Raw genomic sequence first — 18,694 nt, forward strand, 5'->3', positions numbered from 1 at the left:
AAGGGAATTACAGGCTGACAGCCAAGGTTACACTGACCCTACAAATTAAGGGTGGATAAATAGTAAAATGAGCCATATCTTCTTCCTAAGGTTAAGAAGGTCAAGAGCAGTGAAAAAGACAACTGGCTTGGCTGGAGAAAATAGGTTTTCTTTCTTTCTATTTTTGAGGCTGAGAAACAAGAGAAGAAGAGCTGGCAGAAAGAAAGAGCATTTTTGGGAAGTCTTTTCTAAAGCTGTTTCTTTCTTAAACTAAGATCCTTTTAAGATTTCTTTTCCTTTTAAAAGGTTATTTATGTATTAAATATATTAGCTTAAATATAATTATGCAAAGGATTTAAGAAATGCTAGATTCTTATTTCATATAGTTGTAAGAGTTGTAACTATCCTGAAATTAAGTCAGCCACCAGCCTCCCTTGCCAGACAGGAGACGCCATCGAGCACTCCTGATATATGGTTGTCAGGCCTTTTGTTTAGAAACCTTCAAATGAAGGAGATCTCTCAATGTTGATGTGAACTCAAAATCCTTGACATATGCTTAAGATAAAAATTCAAGATTAACCATCTGTTTTGGAAGGCAATAGGGCAAGGAGGGCAAGAGGTGAACTGGTAATTAAGATTCCTTGTTGAGACACATGTAAGATATATTACTACTTATTTGTCATTTATAGATAGCTTTTTATTTCCCATAAAAGGCAAGAGGAAATGGGTGTATCTTTTGTGATTGGTTCTAGCAAATAGCCAATAGGAATTTCAACCAGGCTGATTGGACAGAGGCAGCCACAGGAGGAGCAAGGGGGCTGGATTAAGGAAATATAAGTGCTGGCCAGAATGGCAAGAGGCCAGGCCAGAGCTTGGTAACCATATACCACTGTGCCTCATATTTATTTGTCTGACAAATAAATTACTATTTTAATTCCTCTATTGCTGCGTTGAATATTTCATTCCAGCTAAGCGTTAACCACAAGCAGGGTGCTACACTCCCGTTGCTCGGTCCCTGCTCCTGCCAACCTAGCAGTTCAAAAGCACGTCAAAGTGCAAGTAGATAAATAGGTGCCGCTCCGGCAGGAAGGTAAACGGCATTTCCGTGTGCTGCTCTGGTTTGCCAGAAGCGGCTTAGTCATGCTGGCCACATGACCCGGAAGCTGTACGCTGGCTCCCCATAGTTTGTTATATATACTGTATTTGTTGTTTGATCACTTAGTGATGGTCTTTAGTATGAAGTGGTATATAAATATATATATGAGAGAGAGAGAGAGAGAGAGAGACACATATCCTCTATTAATTTGACTTATCAGTCGGTGGTGACTAGACGTGATGGTTGTGTACTTCCTCCAAGACTGGAAGCAGTATTCCTCTGGTTGCTAGAACCAGCAAGTTTCACCGTGGCCTTGCTTGTCTTGGGTTTCCCGTGGGCATCTTCTGAGAACAGGATGTGGACTAGATGAGCCTTACTTGATACAGCTGGGCTTTTATTATGCTCTTAATCTTGCCCACAAATTTCTAAACAAAATGGTAGTGGGGAGGCAGTGGCAGGTTGAACTGTTTGTGATTCTTTCAAGCAGATCTTATTAATAAAATCCATTACAGTCATACCTCGGGTTGAAGTAGCTTCGGGATGAATATTTTTGGGTTGCGCTCTGCTGCAACCCAGAAGTAACGGAGCGCATTGCTTCCGGGTTTTGCCACTCGTGCATGCGCAGACACTCAAAAGGACGGCATGCGCGGAAGCGGCGACATGCGCAAACGTGCAGTCACATCTTACATTTACTTCAGGATGCGAACTGGGCTCTGGAACGGATCCCGTTCGTATCCAGAGGTACCACTGTACTGTACTCTTAGGTCCACCACTTTTTAAAGGTATTTAATAAAGCAGCATTAGATAGGGTTGCCAAAAAGTAAAAACCAGGACACCCCAAAAGTTGTTGAGCTTGCCTAAGATTCAGGACAAAACGCCACATTTCAGAAATTTTCCCCAGAGGTCAATTCTGCCTTTGGAATCCCAGTAATGTCCAGGAAAAATCTGTACATATGGCAACCCTACATTTGAACAGTTGGGCTGTGAGGGACAGACGAAGCAATGAATACCCTGAGGGGACTTGGAAAAGAGCAATTCATTTGGGAGTACATAGGATATGGTGGAAAGGAACAATTCATTCTGCGGGAAATAACTAAGAGACAAATGTATTTCCACGGTTGGGGGAGTGGGAAAAAGTGGAATTAATTCGAAGGTGGGGTTAGGGAATGAACAAACATTTACTGAGTGCAGGTGAGAGGAAAGGAGCCATGAATTCAGAACAGTGTGTTTGTTTCTATGAAGGAGAGAAAAGCTAGTAGCAGTGAATTGTTTTCATATGTGAAGGTTGGGGATGACATTCATAATACTGCAGATATTGGCTAGAAAATTGGTAGAGGTCCCCCCTCCCCCTTTCCATATAATAACAGAATTCAGGAAGACTTGCACACCTGAGGAAATTGATTGGTGGTGGGTTCATGACAGACTAAATGTTTTTTCTGAGGGGCTGGCTAATCGGAGTTGAGTGAATGGTGTTTTTGCATATCCTCAGGGGCAATCTTTTTTAAAAAACCAAAAAAAAAACCCCAATGAGTTTTCTATTCAGTTCTTTTCTTCTAGAAAAAAGGTGTCAGTACAGCGTACCCCTGAGTACTCCCATGAAAAAACACTGATTTTATAACAATTCAAGGAGTGAACCCACTGGGGGCATCTTGTTGACCAAGGTGCCCTTCAAATCTGGAGCTGATAGTAAATGCGGTACATTTGATTCAGCCATAGTGTACAGAGCACACAAGTAACTGTTCCCATAACATAATCTATTGCAGCCCACGTCCTAAAGCTTGCTAGGAACCACTGCTTCAGTCCTAAGCCAATTTACCTGGGAATAAACCTAATAGAACTCAATGGTTTGGATTGAACTGTAAACTGTAAAAATATTACTAGGAACTGTGTTGCTCTGCATTCAGCAGGATTAGTACCAGTAAAATACGTTTAAGATTATAGCTTCAGGCTGCAATCCCAACCCCATTTATGTAGGAGGAAACCCCACTGAATTAAATCGGACTTACTTCTGAGTAAGCAAGATTAGGATTGTGCTGTTACACTCCTTTGTGTTTGCCTACTTTCTGACTTGCCCTCTCTTTTAGCTTCCGCCCTCAAAAAGTTTCATCACTTGCAATTCAGTTAAGCAAAACTTGGACAGGAACAGCTGGAGGAACACCTGCCGCAAGGCCTTTGATCTATTGAAATGCCACAACAGCTCCTAACGCTTTGCCTGGGGCAGGAAACAGGCATGTAGGAAGCTTGATGCTGTCCAGCCGTTTCACTGTTTCTGTTGGTCCGCACTGTGTTGACATAGCAACTGCAATGGTAGGTAAATTTGTCATCCTGATGGGTCAAATGGAGCAGTGAGACTGGGCTCAGTACACATTCTACCACGTTGCATGGTCTGCAGGTGTCTCTCAATATCTTACCTAAAATAAAGCAGATAAAACCCTCCTCAGGTTTCATTGCTGTATTTTCAACATTGCTGTTGCTCTTATTATTATTTTATTTATACCCCACCCATCTGGCTGGGTTTCCCCAGCCACTCTGGGCAGCTTCCAATAAAAAACTTCCCAATACAGGGCTGCTTTCAGATGTCTCCTAAAAGCTGTGTAGTTCTTTATATCCTTGACATTTGATGGGAGGGCTTTGTAACGTAGCGTGGCCTACCATCGATATAGTTGGCAAGCATCACATTTTTGCTTAATTTTTATTGTTTAATACATACACTCTTTGACACAGATGCCTACTGCCATTGCAAAGCTATGACTGGAAAATAACAGAATGGTTGTCCCTGGGCCCAGACTGTTTTTACTGCAAGTGTATGCAGCAACATAGGGACACGGGTGGCACTGTGGTCTAAAACACTGAGCCTAGGGCTTGCCGATCAGAAGGTCACTGGTTCAAATCCCCACGACGAGGTGAGCTCCCATTGCTCGGTCCCAGCTCCTGCCAACCTAGCAGTTCGAAATCACATCAAAGTGCAAGTAGATAAATAGGTACCTCTTCGGCGGAAAGGTAAACGGTGTTTCCATGTGTTGCTCTGGTTCGCCAGAAGTGGCTTAGTCATGCTGGCCACATGACCCGGAAGCTGTCTGCGGACAAACGCCGGCTTCCTTGGCCTATAGAGCGAGATGAGCGCCGCAACCCCAGAGTCGTCCGTAACTGGACCTAACGGTCAGGGGTACCTTTATCTTTATGTAGCAACATGTCCTTAGTGCTTCAATAGTGCATTTGAAGCAGATTCATACTGAACTGCCCACCCATCATCCTACTTTAACAATTGCTGTTCTGTGCTTTCCCAGTGCTCCTGCATTGTTGCATTCACATCCCATCCATTCCCTTGTCTATGTTTCTGTCATCCCCAACACCATCAAAAGCACAAATAATAAGGAATGCAGAATAAAAACAACCTAGGGAGCAGGGTCCCTCTTATTTAGGGCTGCCAAACTTCTGGGATTTCCCAGAAGTATCCGGGATTCATCCGTCAAAAATAGGCCGGAATTTCTGAAAAGCGGTAAGAAAATGTCTGGGAAAACTTGGGTGGATGGCAACCCATGTCTGAAGTGTTGGTTTTTTGTCGAGTTTCCTTATATTTGGAGTTTTTGCAAAATCTTTGGCCCCAAAACAAAAGGGAAAAAAACTTGACAACTTTTGTGTCTGGATTCTCACTTTTTGAAAGCTGGACCATAAAGAAGGCTGATCGCTGAAGAATTGATGCTTTTGAATTATGGTGTTGGAGGAGACTCTTGAGAGTCCCGTGGACTACAAGAAGATCAAACCTCTCCATTCTTAAGGAAATCAGCCCTGAGTGCTCACTGGAAGGACAGATCCTGAAGCTGAGGCTCCAATACTTTGGCCACCTCATGAGAAGAGAGAACTCCCTGGAAAAGACCCTGATGTTGGGAAAGATGGAGGGCACAAGGAGAAGGGGACGGCAGAGGACGAGATGGTTGGATAGTGTTCTTGAAGCTACCAGCATGAGTTTGACCAAGCTGCAGGAGGCAGTGGAAGACAGGAGTGCCTGGCGTGCTCCGGTCCATGGGGTCACAAAGAGTCGGACAAGACTAAACAACTAAACAACAACACAACACTCTTAATGTAAATTGTCTCCAAACCAAAAGCCAGGCATGGCACCAGGTTTTTCTACAATCTTAGCATCACTATTGCTGGATTCCAACACAGCGTTATGAGTCCTGAGCCCCCCTTATGATCAAGGATGGATTGACAAGCTCAGACTGATGAGGAGGAAGCAGAAGGGAGCTGAATTGTGGGAACTGGGAGTGGAGGACGGATGTTCTCTCTTTTCCACTCCTTTTGCAGAGTGAAAAGCTTCATTGAGAGCTGAGTGGGGCATTGACCTATGCAGGGGATGGCTGAGCTAAAGGGGTGATCAGCAGTCTTACTCTCCCATAAGCGCCATGGATCTGGGCCCATAATCCTGTTGTTGGAATACTGCCGGGGAGACGGGGGCATTTGGCAGGCCCCCAGCTTGCTCCAGCCACCGGCCTACAGCTGGACAATCTCCGGTACAGCATACATCAGTCAGCGACTCGGGCCTCAGTAGCCTTCTGAAGCTACCAAGCACGCTAATTAGCAGAGTGAATAAATCTCCACAACAGAAGTGGCAGGCAGAGATGTGTGTAAGCATATTTACAAGCTTTTATTCAGCATAGTTCAGGAACAAAGGGGAAAAAAACATGTCTGCTTCCCTTCGTGTCCAGCAAAATAGCAGTAACACAAAAGCTATATACAAAACGGAAGTTCCCAGCAGACTGTGCTGGAAATGTAAACAGGCATGTGACACACAATAGTCCTGCCTGTCCCTTTTAAGGTGGAACGGAACTATATCCTAACAAGCAGAGGCTGAACCGCAGTTGGAAGGGGAGGGCTCATCTTGGTCACTAAGGGCCAGAAGGTGCCTCCATAGACTCTCTCACCCAAATTGAATATGGGTTTACAAACTCAACATTCTCACAAGGCAAAAGAGCCTCATCTTAAAAAGCTTGGCATGAAGGGCATGGGAACATATTAGGACATATTTGTCGCTTCTGTTCAGTTCTGAAATTCTTGCCCGCCTCATGAACTCTTGACTCCTCCTGCTATGCCTACTACTGAGCTCATGCCATTATTTGCCTGAATAAAGATCTGTGTCTTACACGCAGGTAAGAGTCGTTGTATTTTGGGAGGAAGCCAGGACAGACAGCGTATGATGGGCAGCAATACAGCATTTCATACCCGATTCAGTAAATTGTCCTCATGCATAACAAATCTATCTGCATTCACGTTCCTAGCAGATTTATCAAAATTGGACGCAGTAATAAAACTTATAAACTGTAGGGTAGACTCGGGTTAATAAAAAGTTAAAAATGAAGCAGCTTGTAACAATGAGTGACTTGGTATTTCCTGGAAAAAAATTGGATGCAAAGGCAAGATGAAGAACAGATGGAAATTTCCATATATATTATGAATAAACACTAGCATAGTAGGGAGAACATAATATTTGACACTAACCATTGGGCAGGGTGGCAAGGGTGGATGGGAGTTTGAGTTGATTTCCCATCCCTAGCTCAGAGACACAACAGGCAGTCAGGGAGCTAGACAAACTTTATTATCTCTCTTAGGAAACTCGTGAACCCACCTAGATACCACTCAATCCAGTTGCACCTAGTGACTCAACAACAGAATGATGCTATTGTTAATTATTTGATTTTATATCTCATCCTTCCTTTCACACACACTTCCTACACACACACACACACAAACACATCTTCCTGAACAAGAGTTTGGCAAAAGGTCTGCTCCAAGCTGCCAGTTTTTATAATGAGTTTTGTAAAAGCTTGCCTAAGTGTGTCAATTTGGCCATATGGTTGCCATCTTTGGTTTCCTAGTGGAGTTCCTGCACCTTTAATGTGAAGGAGATGGATATCTCTGCTGGCCACCAGGAAAGGCCTTGTGCCGCTTGCCTTGACCCATCCTCCAGCCCTCAGAGCCCTTGGAGCTTTCAGAAGGAAGTTGCTATCACAGCCATTATGTGAATGTGTCTTGTGATGATCTGAGTGGAAGACTATGAGTCATCAGGGTGGGGAAGGTGGGTGGCTGTGAATTCAGCAGTGCTTAGTTTCCTTTTGGCCGTTAGTTTGTGAATGCTGCTAATGTTGTTTTGTGCATTATGAGCGCTCTAACACTTCCTTAATTTTATAATACGACTTTTCTTGTGGTTGTACTGTTCGATCTATTTTTATTAAAGTTGTTTTGTTATGAATGTTTTATAGAAGGCGGTTCTTTTATGGATGATTTGTGAGTTATTTTCTGCAACTCATGTTGCAAGTGTGATGTTCTGCTATGTGGTTATTTGCTGCATGCAAGCCACTTTGTGACTCATGAGTGAAAAGAGGCACAGAAATAGAGGGTTACCTTGGTAGTTGAACAGCTTGGCTCCTGAACAAATCGGCTTGCAAACGCCACAAAGTGTTCCGGTTTGCGAACATTTTTCAGAAGTCGAACGTCCGACATGGCTTCCATGGTTTCTGATTGAGTCCAGGAAGCTCCTGCAGCCAACCAGAAGCCGCGCCTTGGTTTTCCAACCGTTTCGGGAGTCGAACAGATTCCCAGAATGAATTAAATTCAAGAACCAAGGTACCACTGTATAATAAACGAACGAAATGAAATCAGTGCATACATTATGGCTCAGCATAGAGATGCAGAGGTGGCGAAAGCTGCACATGTTGAAATTTCTGCCTGTCGTGCCGGCGTTAAAGGCCCAAGTGCCCTAGCTCTTTAAAAAATAAATAAATTCAAAATTACAAAACAGTGTTCAGTAGCAAAACAGCTCTTCAGGAGACTTCCTTCCAGATTGATTGGAAGTGGCAGAGAGAGCCCATGTGCGCCTTTTCTATTTATTCTATTTAAATAACCATTAGTTCCTCCCGCCCTCACGCTAGACATTAATTAAGCACTAATGTCTGGTTCTATTCAAGCTGGAATCCCTCAGGCTTTTTCTTAAAAAAAAAAACCCCACTATTTACTTTTAAAGACGCAGATCATGACTGTAACTTTGTGGGAAACACAAGTATACAAAAACTTACCGGACTGACCAAAGTCCCACCTTCCTGATGCCACTGATAAGGTGTTCCTTCTAATCTTTCACCTGACAAGAAGATTTTCATCCAGGCTGTGGAGCCCCAAGAAGGTTGAGAACTTAGCAGAAGAATTCTTTTCTCCCCCCCTGGGTCTCATTAGCATTGCCTACCAATGGTCCCTTCATAATTAGTGGTGAAGGTGACCACCTGGAATCAATTAACAGAGGCAGCCAAGTGTGGTATTTTCCAATTTCCGAATCCCCAGGCAGGCATCTGCCACCATTATTACAGCATCCTCTTGAACCCGCTATCAGCACTGTGTTTTGTGATGTCCTGCGTAGTATCATTTCTCCTGGACGCCATCATTGTCCTTCTGAAGATGTGCTTCACTAACAAGTGGTGGATAATGAATGTGCAAGATTATTAAACGTGGGACTCGGAATATGTGATTAAATACACCCAAAATGCAAATAGCGACCAAATGCACAGCAAGAATGTGTTGATGTGCTTCTTCCCAAGGGTTGGCATGAATAGATGAGCAGTGGGGGATCATAAAATCTGGTAGACACTTTCCTTTTCTTTCAAGGATGCATGTAAATACTCACTTGCTTCAGGACTGGGTTTGAGTAACAAGACCGAGAGTGATAATAATAATAATTATTTATTATTTATACCCCGCCCATCTGGCTGGGTTTCCCCAGCCACTCTGGGCGGCTTCCAACAGAATATTGAAAACACGATTAAACATCAAACATTAAACTTCCCTAAACAGGGCTGCCTTCAGATATCTTCTAAAAGTCAGGTACAGTGGTACCTTGGGTTCCATACGCTTCAGGTTCCATACGCTTCAGGTTACAGACTCCGCTAATCCAGAAATAGTACCTCAGGTTAAGAACTTTGCTTCAGGATGAGAACAGAAATCGTGCTCCGGCGGCGTGGCCGCAGCAGGAGGCCCCATTAGCTAAAGTGGTGCTTCAGGTTAAGAACAGTTAGTTTCAGGTTAAGAACGGACCTCCTGAACGAATTAAGTACTTAACCCGAGGTACCACTGTAGTTGTTTATTTCCTGGTTGGGAGGGTGTTCCACAGGGCGGGCGCCACTACTGAGAAGGCCCTCTGCCTGGTTCCCTGTAACCTCACTTTTCGCAGTGAGGGAACTGCCAGAAGGCCGTCGGAGCTGGACCTCAGTGTCTGGGCTGAATGATGGGGGTGAAGACACTCCTTCAGGTATACTGGGCTGAAGCCATTTAGGACTTTAAAGGTGAGCACCAACACTTTGAATTGTGCTTGGAAACGTGGGAATATGGGGAAGGCACAATTCCAATCTGTGCACCCTCTCCTTTAATGTGATTGGGCAAATTGCATGTTTTATTATAATTATTAATTTCTGTATCTCCCACCATCTGAAGATCACAGAGCAGTTAACAATATAACAACACAAAAATACATACCATAATAACAAATGAAAACAATAACCCCCCCCCCCCAGTTTAAAAGGACACAAATGGTTTAATAAGCCAAAAGCATGGGAGAAGTGGAATGTTTCTTCTGTCTAGCACAAAATATTTTAGGCACAAGAAACTATAACTATCCTGTCCAGTTTGGCCTTGTAAGAGAGCCCAAGTATGTGAAAGAAAGAGATTTGATGGCAGACCTGACCTATAAATCTGGAAAGGATAATTTCATGAACTTTTTTTTTTTTTTAATGAATTAAAGTGCCACCAAGAATATGTACAGTTTTAGAAATGTTTTCTTTTGTTTTTTGAGAACTGCATTGCAAAGTTCTGAGAAATGTTGATATTGAAGGACAGCTGTTCTTTGTATTGATTCAGGAATCGGGCAGGTTCACGTTAAAATCAAATGTGCCTCACATCCCTGAAAAGCAAAAACTCTGCTGTTGTCTCTGCCACACAAGTCCTTATCGCTTAAAAGGTTGATAACACATGTCTTCATTTAAAAAAAGAGGGATGGAGGGGATTTTTGTTTTCGTTGGAGGGAATGTGGGATGTAAGTGTAGAAATAAAGGAATAAATATGCACAAGGGCATGAAAACTTGTTTCAGAAATAGAGGGAACGATGATAGTCTTTGCTGCTGATTATATTTCCTCCCAGTTAAATGCACATTCTCTCTCTCTCTCTTGACTGGAAATGCAATTGAGCCACAGTGGCCAGTTAGAGATATTAAAACTTGCGCTAAGTTGCCGTAACACTGAAAGGCACCGGTGCATTTTCAGCTAGCGGAAAGCAGCAGAGAGGGATTCTCTGTGCTGAAACAAAGGCAGCTGTGCTCATTGTGAAGGAGCACAAACAATCATAAAAGGGACTGAGAAGCTCACATCAGCCTTTCTATGAAAAACATCTGCAGAACAGTTTGTAGAAGGGTGGAGAATGTCACAAGTGACAATAGGCTCAAAAAGGAGGGAAGTCAGGGGTAGAGGAAAACTCCTAAAATAATCCCAAGCAATTGAACTCTTGTTAAGTTGTGGGTGAACATATCAGACGACACAGTGATTCTTCAAACAGCTCTTGTTTATTCACAGGCCCAGAACAGAACTGGGCTGAAGGGTTCAGTCAACCTGCTTATATAGAGCTCAACTACAAAGCAACAGTAACAACTTTTTGTAACTATCCAATCATTGAACGTCACTTTCAATTCCTTATTTGCATATGTGGACCTGAGTGAAAACTATCTACAGTATCCCCCTGCTGGCCCAGGGTGAGAACTTCAGTACATAACAACTCTTATCCTAGCAATATGGAAAATCCCAGCTCAAATATCCTGGAACAAAGAGGCAATTCACTGTGTCTAAGTCTATAGATACTTGTTTTTAAATGATGGATGATATTTGGAGCTTTGTAGGTTCAGAGGTTCAGTGCAGGGTCAGGGAATTGCTTATCCAAACACTGGTTGTGTACACATTACAGTTTGGACCTCTTACTGTGGACCTGGTGGGCTCCCACTGCAGCTGCTCGAAGCAGAGTACACATGAAGCTAGCCCACAGTCCACATGCATCCTGCAGCAGATTCTTGGGGAAATATTCCCTTCAAATCCAACTTTTATCTGATTTGAAAGCGCAAGCCATGGTTAAGTTGAGGTGAGTACATTTGAGACCTATTTCGAGGAGGAGTTAGGGGATGAGGTGGGTAGCAGACATGGGGAAACAAATCAGACAATAGGCACTGAGTGAATACATTCATGCTCCATCTTTGGTGTGTTGAGTAAGGTAAAGGTAAAGGACCCCTGGACGGTTAAGTCCAGCCAAAGGCAACTATGGGGTTGCGGCGCTCAACTTGCTTTCAGGCCGAGGGAGACGGTGTTTGTCCACAGACAGCTTTCCAGGTCATGTGGACAGCATGACTAAACCACTTTTGGTGCAACAGAACACCGTGACAGAAACCAGAGTGCACGAAAACGCCGTTTACCTTCCCGCTGCAGTGGTACCTATTTATCTACTTGCACTAGCATGCTTTCAAAGTGCTAGGTTGGCAGGAGCTGGGGCAGAGCAATGGGAGCTCACCCTGTCGCAGGGATTCAAACTACTGACCTTCTGATCGTCAAGCCCAAGAGGCTCAGTGGTTTAGACCACAGTGCCACCCACACTTTTTAACCTTTACCTAGCAAGGTAAGAATGTGGCTTGAAACACAGCTGGGGAGAAATGTCCTGCTAGCTTGTGTTGCAGAGTGGGGGGTGGAATGCAAAAATTTGATTGGTGTGTCCATGCAAAATGGCGGCACCTTGTTTATTTTTATTATTTATTTTATCTATTTATTAAGTTTACCTACAGGGCAGTATAAAAACACAAAAATACGTAACATAATAACGAAACAAACAATACCCCGTCACAATATTTAAATGTTTCCACAATACGTAGGACAATGCATACAGGGGCATTGTTTACTGTGTTTATTGAAATGGAAGTATCTTACATTAAAATGCATTCTAATAAAACAGAGGTGCGCTCATTTATATTTATGCAATTATTTAATAGATTTCTGTATGCACATTGAAAATAGTTTCTTTACTTTTCCATTAAAAAAGTCTGCTTACAAAAAAAAAAAAAACCCACCAACCTCATAGAATTAAACCCTAATTGAATTAAACACCCTCCCTGATTCTGCACAACTGCAGATTGTGATGGAAGGAACGGGAGTCTAGAGTGCGATTGTGCTCAGAATGGAGGAGTACTGCTAATGCCTCTGCTAATTACTTAAAAATACTAATAGTTCATTGAAATTTGCAGCAGCAGTGAGGCTCCTGGGGGGGCAGGTGGGAGGTGGCTTTTGGCATCACAAATGCTAGGTTTTGCCTCCCCACCCCCACTTTTTCTTTGATGTCTGTTCTTTCAATGAAAATCAGTTCTAAGCTCTAGCAGCAAAGTAATTTGTTCAAGGCTTTTCTGCAGGCAACTTGCTTAATTGGAAAGCTTAGGCTTGCTTTTTGTATTTTCTAAATATGTTAGCATTTTGAAGTTTTGATATATTTTTTAGTTCTATGATACTGCACTTGCACGTTGAAATGTAAGGCTTGTTGGGGTGCCTAGGGTATCTCTGTGGTTTTCTCTACGTTTGCAGCTATGCATACAATTGGAAACATACAAATTTCAATGCAAACATTTGCCCTTTTGTGCCCTGTTGTTATGTACTGAGCTGCAACCTAGATCAATAGGGTCCAGAATGCAGCAGTCTGATTGGTCCGCAGGAGCAGCCAATCAGGCTCCTGGATGAAGTGAATCAGCAACCTGATTGGCCTGCAGGAGCAGCCAATCAGGCTCTTGGATGAAGTGAACCAGCAACCTGATTGGCCTGCAGGAGCAGCCAATCAGGCTCCTGGATGAAGTGAACCAGCAACCTGATTGGCCTGCAGGAGCAGCCAACCAGGCTTCTGGAGGAGGTGAATATGCAACCTGATTGGCCTACAGGAGCAGCCCGGAATTAGCCAATCACGTGGGGCCCATTGTGTAAATAATGTATATATAGCTAGACCTTTTGGGGAAAGTTTCATTCATTGCTACTATGAGCTGAATAAAGAGCATGAAATTCACACTTGACTCTGAGTATATTTCACCTCTCTTTCGATGGTGCATGACCTAACTTCAGGGACAGGCAAGTGGCTGCTGTAATAACTGGTACATGGTTTTATGGCCGCTTATTGGCCCCAAATCCAGCACTGAAAACTGACGTCTCAGAAAATAAGAGGCAACAAATTTTACAAGCAAAAACTGCACAGCTCATCTGCATGCCAAATGTCCTGTGCAGAATGTATTGTTGCAAACATGTACTATTAGAGCTTATTTGGAAAGCGGCGAGAACAGCAAAGTAATTAAATTAGCACATTAGGCTGATTTTTATTTGATAGCTGAGATCACAATGCAAACATTTGTACAACTTTTTAAATTTTTATTAATGTGATCCTTTGTGAATTCATCTGGTATGCATTTTATCTCCACGAATCCTAATGGATTTGTTTTTTGGATCATGTGGCTGTCATATGCTCTTTCCCGAGATATTATGATGTGATGAAGCCTTGATTACTGTACGCTAAAAGCTGTCATGTTTCCATCGACCGCATACATGCCTTTTCTAAGCCGTCACTATGTGGCTGCTTACAAACCATACATTTAAATTACATATAAAGATCACCACAGCCAATCGCAAACAAACAACCACACCCTAGGCCAACCCCAACCTCTCTCACCACCAAAGAAACACACATGAACAGCCGAGAACCTGCACAAGCAACGCTGACACCAAACCCTACATACATTAAGCAAAATAGAAACATCGCCACCCGATCCCCCCAATATCCCCCCCCCAGTGTCTCAACAAATGAAACTGATTTGTAAAAATGTTACACAGAAAAAATACGAGAGACATTACACATCTGTAAAACAAGAAAATCTTTAATACAAAGCTTGCACCAAGAAGAATCCTGGGAGTTTGTTAAGAGTGCCGGGAATTGTGGCTTCATGAGGTATTAACTTCAGTTCCCAGAATTCTTTGGGGAGAGTGCTTTAATTGTATGGTATGTACACAGTCTGAAGCCCTTTCTGGAACATGTTACGTGAAAGAACTGTACACCATCTGTATCTCATCCTTGTGTCTCTTAATGTTGTGGGACTACAGATCCCATCATTCCACGCCATGGCCTGTGGTCAGGGACGATGGGAGTTGTAGTTCAAGAACATCTGGAGACCCAAGCTTGAGAAAGGCTGGTCTACCTGAAAAAATATTCACGTTTGCAGAAAAGTGCCTGCAATTAACCATAAACAAGAAATAAAGTGTGATTTCTTTGCATAAAACCTGGGATGAAATATCTGTATCAAAGAATTGGAACCTCTAGAAGACACCAAAAAGTTCTTCTCGGCTACTCCTATGTTGACTGGCTGTCAATAGGAGTAGACCAGCCTTCTCCAATCTAGTGCCCTCCAGATGTTTTGGACTACAACTCCCATCATCCCTGAAGAATGATTCCAGTGCAATAGGTTGTGCCATTTGAACAATTTTAAGTTGAAAGAAAACACATGCAGGCACTTTTCTGCAAACACTTTTACAAAGCCTTGTGCAAGAGGCTGAATATGTAGATATTTGTACATGTCCTACAGGAAAAAAGAAGCTAATATTATTCCAGGCTGCATCAATAGAAGTATAGTGTCTCGATCAAGGGAAGTGATAGTCCTCCTCTATTCTGCCTTGGCCAGACTCCACCTGGAATACAATGTTCAGTTCTGGGTACCACAATTTAAGAAGGATACTGACAAGCTGGAACATCAAGATGATCAAGGCTCTGGAAAGCGTGACCAAGATGATCAAGGGTCTGGAAAGCCTTATGTGGAATGGTTGAGGGAATTAGGTACGTTGGTGAAGAGGAGACTGAGAGGAGATATGGTAGCCATCTTCAGATATCTCAAGGGCTGTCACATGGGAGAGAGAACAAGCTTGTTTTCTCCTGCTCTGGAGGATAGGACTCGGACCAATGGCTTCAAGTTGCAAGAAAGGAGATTCCAACTAAACACGAGGAAAAACTTTCTGATGGTAAGAGCTGTTCAACAGTGGAGCGGTCTCCCTCAGGAGGTTGTGGACTCTCCTTCCTTGGAGGGTATGAAGCAGAGGCTGGATGGCCATCTGTCATGGATGCTTTAGCTGAGATTCTTTGGGGTCCCTTCCAACTCTACAATTCTATGATCCTACTAGGGGACGACCATGTCTAGATATAGTTTAACTTATCTCATATAATGCTGTCATGTAAGGTAGAACTCCCATGAATAGGTGGCATCTTCAACATGGCAAAAAACAGCTTTGGAACCAATCCACAGTGATTTGTTTTTTGTGTGTGTTTTGTTCTGGGGTTGTTATTTTGCTGCTGTTTTTGCCCAAAAGGATAGTTGGCATTATTCCAATGACATGACAGTTCCCATTGTTTGTCTCCTGCATGTATAAACGTGAGAAGCAGGGTTGAGGGTGGGCTTTGGGGGTTTTCACGTCCATGTTTAAATCTCATCCGTCTGCCTATGCTATGCTTCAGTGAGCTGGTAATGGTATTTGTTCAGGGGGGGGGATGACCTTGAAAATTTTCCAAAGTCTTGACATTCTAGTAAAACAAATACCCTATGCAGTGTGATTACCTTCAAGGTTGTTCATATATATATATTTAACAGTATGGCTTATGGAATGTCTGATGGAGAACAAGATCAAAATAGATGGGAGCATTTGGCTGTATGGTTTGGATTAATCCTAAAAAGAAAGAAGAGGAGGAGTTTGGATTTGATATCCCGCTTTATCAGTACCCTAGGGGGTCTCAAAGTGGCTCGCAATCTCCTTTCCCTTCCTCCCCCACAACAAACACTCTGTGAGGTGAGTGAGGCTGAGAGACTTCAGAGATGTGTGACTAGCCCAAGGTCACCCAACAGCTGCATGTGGAGGAGCGGGGAAGCGAACCCAGTTCACCAGATTACAAGGCTACCGCTCTTAACTACTACACCACACTTGCACTATACCACACTGAAAGACCTTTTGGGTTGCATCAAGGGCATGGTTCACAACAGACACACAACGGTGCTGCTGTATATCAAGTCAGACCATTGGTTCACCTTACAGGAGCACTGGCAGCCGCTCTCTAGGTTCCACCCCTAAGCTATGACCTCATGCTATGAAACGGTTACTTGAAGGAGATCCTGTCCTCCCATGAGCTGAGATGAGCCACAGATACCCTTTGAGACACACCTAGTGAATGGCTGAAACTCAGAAAAGTTTCTCAGTGGCAGCATCTTCATTGTAGAGCACTCTATTTCTCTGGAACTTAGGCTGGCGCTAGCGCTGGGAACTTGGGAAAGCCATAGTCAGTGGTAGAGCATGCGGTTTGCATGCAGAAAGTCAAAGGTTCAATCCCCAGCATCTCCAAGCAGGGCTGGCAGAGCAATCCGCCTGAAGCCCTGGAAAGCTGCTGTCAGTGTAGACAATACTGAGCTCCAAGGTCCAATGATCTGACTCAGTATTTGACTTGACATCTTTCCACAGAGCCTGCAAGACAGAGCTGTTCTGCCTGGCCTTTGGTTTGGACTCAGTCTGACCCTTATGTTTCCCTCCCCTCAGGGTTTTGATCTATGGGCTACTTTTAAAATGAGGCTGCATTTTAAATTGCATTTTAACCTGCATTTTAAATTGGTCCCCCCCCCATTATGTTTTTACTGTAATTTTACTGGTGTTAGCCAGCTCTGGCCAGGGAGGGTGGGGTATAAATATTATTATTATTATTATTATTAAAGCAGCTTTCGATTCTTCTTTTGCCAGGACTTCTGTTTGTTTTCATATAGTTCAGTTTGTTTTAATATAGTTCGGCACTGAGGGATGGCGCAGTTGGTAGAGCATGAGACTCTTAATCCCAAGGTTGTGGGTTTAACAACAACAACAACAACAACAATTATTTATTTATTTATTTATTTATTTATTTATTTATTTATTTATTTATACATATCCCGCCCATTTGGCTGGGTTTCCCAAGCCACTCTAGGCAGCTCCCAACAGAAAACTAAAAACAGAATAAAACTTCAAATGTTAAAAACTTCCCCAAAGTTTCACCCCAAAATGGGTGAAAGATTACTGCATTGCAGGGGGTTGGACTAGATGACCCTCGTGGTCCCTTCCAACTCTACAATCTATGATTCTAAGTTGAACGATGGAGGAACAATTGGTTTTCAATCTAATTCTGGTGCCCATGGACGCATTGGGTTGATTCTATGTAATGTGACCTGCCCTGTGCCTCTTCTATTGTCGACGGTGGGATACGAGTCCTAAAAGTAAATAAATGAATAAGCCTTGCTCACATCATCCCTACGTGTAAGGTAAATGTACGGGAGCACAGAAGTGACTGTTCCTGGCCACATGTGCTGGCTGCATGCTCAGACAGACCTTCCGGTTGGGAGCCTGAACAATTGGAACACCTCCAGACAGAGAGCTGTATCCAAGCAGGGTCTGTTTGCAGACCCTGTGCAGAATACCTTTATGTCAAGTGGGGCAGTGCACACGGCAGGGTCTGCAGAGTCGTCCCACACACCCTTCTGAAGACTTTAAAAAAAAAATATTTGTGGAGAAAAGGCCTGAACAGCACTATGCAGATGCTTATGTGCCAGGGCTGGTTCAGGTGCACATCAGCACTCAAGATGCAGAGACAGTAGGAAAAGTTACAGTAACTCTTGTAATAATACTAATACTAATATTAATACTAATACTAATAATAAATTTATACCCCGCCCATCTGGCTGGGTTTCCCCAGCCACTCTGGGTGGTTCCCAACAGAATATTAAAAACACGATAAAACATCAAACATTAAAAGCTTCCCTAAACATGGCTGCCTTCAGATGTCTTCTGAAAGTCAGATAGTTGTTAATTTCCTTGACATCTGATGGGAGGGCGTGCCTCAGGACAGGCGCCCTCTGCCTGGTTCCCTCCAGCTTCACCTCTCGTTGGGAGGGAACTGCCAGAAGGCCCTCAGAGCTGGATCTCAGTGTCCGGGCTGAACAATGTGGGTGGAGACGCTCCTTCAGGTATACAGGACCGAGGCTGTTTAGGGCTTTAAAGGTCAGCACCAACACTTTGAACTGTCCTCGGAAACGTACTGGGAGCAAATGCAGATCTCTCAGGACCGGTGTTATGTGGTCCTGGCGGCCACTCCCAGTCACCAGTCTAGCTGCCGCATTCTGGATTAATTGCATTTTCTGGGTCACCTTCAAAGGTAGCCCCACGTAGAGCGCATTGCAGTAGTCCAAGCAGGAGATAACTAGAGCCTGCACCACTCTGGCAAGACAGTCCGCGGGCAGGTAGGCTCTTAGCCTGCGTACCAGGTGGAGCTGGTAAACAGCTGCCCTGGACACAGAATTAACCTGTGCCTCCATGCAGCAGCGTAGCGTGGGTTGTCAGCACCCGGGGCAAGGCAAGTAATTTGCGCCCCCTAACCCGGGGCAAGGCAAGTAATTTGCGGCCCTAACCCCTAACCTGCCGCCGCTGCCAGCTTCTTGCTGCTGCCTGGTCTGGTCTGGTGTGGTTCTCTCCCGCGCTCAG

General features: G+C 43.7%; 1 long non-coding RNA gene across 2 annotated transcripts in view; it reads right to left on the reverse strand.

Annotated features, from left to right (window-relative positions):
- Positions 1-18,694, reverse strand: part of LOC307199546 — a 164,202-nt gene that overhangs the window by 87,049 nt on the left and 58,459 nt on the right. The gene's annotated exons all lie outside the window — the stretch shown is intronic.

The sequence above is a fragment of the Podarcis cretensis genome, assembly GCF_951804945.1.
Source record: "Podarcis cretensis genome assembly, chromosome: 12".
NCBI lineage: Eukaryota > Metazoa > Chordata > Lepidosauria > Squamata > Lacertidae > Podarcis > Podarcis cretensis.